Here is a 3,425-nt window from a genome sequence, read left to right on the forward strand (position 1 = left end):
ATGTTGTGTTACCGAGTGGGCCCCGAGATACCTCTCTGTCACACGGAGTGACAAATCCCAGTCTTGATCCATGCTAACTCAACGGACACCTTCGGAGATACCTCTAGAGCACCTTTATAGTCACCCAGTAACATTGCGACGTTTGATACACACAAGGTATTCCTCCGGTGTCAGTGAGTTACATGATCTCATGGTCATAGGAATGAATACTTGACATGCAGAAAACAATAACAACAAAATGACACGATCACATGCTACGTTTATAGTTTGGGTCTTGTCCGTCACATCATTCTCCTAATGATGTGATCCAGTCATCATGTGACAACACTTGCATATGAGCATAAAACCTTAACCATCCTTGATCAATTGGCTAGTCAACTAGAGGCTTACTAGGGATATTTTTTTGTCTATATATCCACACATGCATTTATGTTTTCATTCAATACAATTATAGCATGGATAATAAACGATTATCTTGAAACAGGAAATATAAAATAACTATTTTATCATTGCCTCTAGGGCATATTTCCAACAGTACTTAGGGCAAAGACAGAGAAGGAGAGGGACCAGCTTGTGCTAGAGAGAGACCAAGTGAAGCAAGAGAAGAAAAAACTGGAGTACACCATTTCTGATTTGATGAAATAGAAGCATGGCTATAAGGACAAGATCAAGAAGTTGAAGGAGATTTGTACTAAATTATCCAGTTTATCTGCAAGACTAGAATTTGAACATAACTTATATGCATCAGTATTTTGTATGTATGAATAAATTATCTGTATCAGTAATTATATGGAGAAGATCCATAGGCTCAACATAATTTCAAGATCATAAGGAGAAGATCCATAGGTTCAACATAATTTCAAGACCATAAGGAGAAGATCCATAGGTTCAACATAATTTCAAGATCATAAGGATAAGATCCATAGGTTCACCATAGCAGTACATAAGTTCAATATCATAAGTGGCATACATAAAGTGCAGATGCACTTGGATACATAGTCAAATATGAACTCTCAGTAGTACCCACTCGCATAAAAGTACCCCTCCATCCTTGAGTTCATGTATCTTCTCCTCTTTGGCCTATTTCTTGTTGGTTCACTGCTTGAATCTTCTGCAACACTTCTTGGAGGATTGAAGCTTCTTGCACCTCTCCTTGCACCAGCACTAGATGCACCAGAAGATGAACCTCTTGAATTAGTAGTAGATGAACCCCTTGAAGCAGTAGCAGATGAACCCCTTGAAGCAGCAGCAGATGTGGGACAAATTTCTGTGAGGCTTAATGTATGATGAGACAGAGAAGGAAGTCAGAAAGAACATACCATGTGCTTGTTCTTCCTAATTTGCAGATCGGGCCTCAATGGCTTTCCACAACTTGTGTATTTGTGGCCCTGCAACTTGCAATTACTACAAGTTATAGTAGCCATCCTTGATGTCTGCTTTGCTTGAGGAGGCTCAAACATTCCTTTCTTCCTTTTCTCTTCTGCTAGTCCCTTCTTGTCTTCTTTGAACTCAGGTGGATCAATGTCAGGAGTTGCAGTTTTCACCCAACAATTTGGACCAGGAAATGGGTAAACTATAGGCTTGTATGACTTAGAGTACATAGCCTTTTTGAAGAAAACATTTACATGCTCCTCTGGTAGCTGTTTAGACCTATAGATGGCAGAAAAACCATGGTTGCAAGGAATTCTAGTGATGTCCCATTTCCTACAGCCACATGTTTTTAGGTTTGTGTCAACAAAATATGTCTTGTCCCCATTAGATACTTGGAAAATGCGTGGTCCAGCTATCAATGATTTGCAGTCTCTTGCATATTTCTTGTTCATCTCTAACTTCTCAGCATAGGTTGGTGAAATTTCCCATCTTGCAACTTGTCCACCCTATCTCTTCTGTTGATACCTCACCGGAAATTTGTCTTCGATCCCATTGATGTTAGGGCATATTTATGCCTGAGTAATTTTGGTGATTGATGACAGTACCTTAGTGGACTAATCGTGTGCATTGAGCATTTCAGATAATACATGACAAAGGCACAAGACAATTCGGCACCCTCCATGGAATAGAAGCACGGTGTCTTCTACGATTCTCTTTGTTGGTTTTGAGTCGTAGGAACGTCGTACTATTAAGAGGGGATCTGTATAGGGAAGGTTTGGGTGGAATCAAAATATTTCACGCACACACTTTTTCTCTATCTCCTTCTCCTTGCAACTATGGAGCTTTTCCCCTCTCTGGCCTTTCTCTTCTAGCAAAATGTCCTCCGGCGGTAGTACCGCTGGACCTAGCGGTAGTACCGCTGGCCCAGTGGTAGTACCGCCCCTGGTCAGCTGTAATACCGCTGGCCCAGCCGGTAGTACCGCCCCTGGTCAGCGGTAGTACTGCTCCAGGACTTTAGTACCGCCATCCTTGCGGTTGTACTATGTCGGACTTTTTGCGAAGACTTTCTTGGCGGTGGTGGGCCTGGTAGTATCTTTGCGCTACCATGGGCTCAGCGGTAGTACCGCTGCTGCCAGCGGTAGTACCGCTGGGCTCGTGCTGTAAGTGAGAATAACGGTTGGATTCGTTCCCCCACTATATAAAGGGTTCTTCTTTCTCAAGAACCCTACCTTTGACCCTCTCAAGCTCCATTGTTGCTCCCTAAGCTCAAAAGTGTCCGATCTCTCTCCTTAGCCAATCAAACTTGTTGATTTCCTAGGGATTGGTTGAGAAGGCCAAGATCTACACTTCCACCAAGAGAAAATTGATTCCCCCCACTAATCCCTTGCGGATCTTGTTACTCTTGGGTGTTTGAGCATCCTAGACAGTTGAGGTCACCTCGGAGCCACATTCCATTGTGGTAAAGCTCCATGGTCTTGTTGGGAGCCTCCAAGCTTTGTGTGGAGTTAGACCCAACCTTGTTTGTAATGGTTCGGTCGCCGCCTTCAAGAACACCCATAGTGGAATCACGGCACCTTGCATTGTGTGAGGGCGTGAGGAGAATACGGTGACCCTAGTGGCTTATTGGGGAGCATTGTGCCTCCACACCGCTCCAACGGAGACGTACTTCCTGTCAAAGGTAAGGAACTTCGGTAACACATCCTTGTCGTCATTGGTTCCACTTGCGGTTATCTCTAATCTTTACATTGTGTATGTTATTGTTGTAGACTATTTCTTACTTGCCTTAGAGATTATAGTTGGTAGCATCATATAGGTTGATCACCTAGTTGTCATTTTAGAGAACCTTTATGTTGCTAACCCTAACTTGCTAAGAATAATTAAAAAGTGGTCATTGCCTATTCACCACCCCCCTCTAGTCAACCATATCGATCCTTTCAATTGGTATCACAGCCATGTCTCTTTATTAAGGGTTTTACCACCCGAAGAGTATGGATGATGATGAAGGAAGAGCCCATGGGCAACCCGAGGCCATGGCCTTGACTTCGGTCACAAGG

The sequence above is a fragment of the Hordeum vulgare genome, chromosome 5H (genome assembly GCF_904849725.1).
Source record: "Hordeum vulgare subsp. vulgare chromosome 5H, MorexV3_pseudomolecules_assembly, whole genome shotgun sequence".
Taxonomy (NCBI): Eukaryota; Viridiplantae; Streptophyta; class Magnoliopsida; order Poales; family Poaceae; genus Hordeum; species Hordeum vulgare.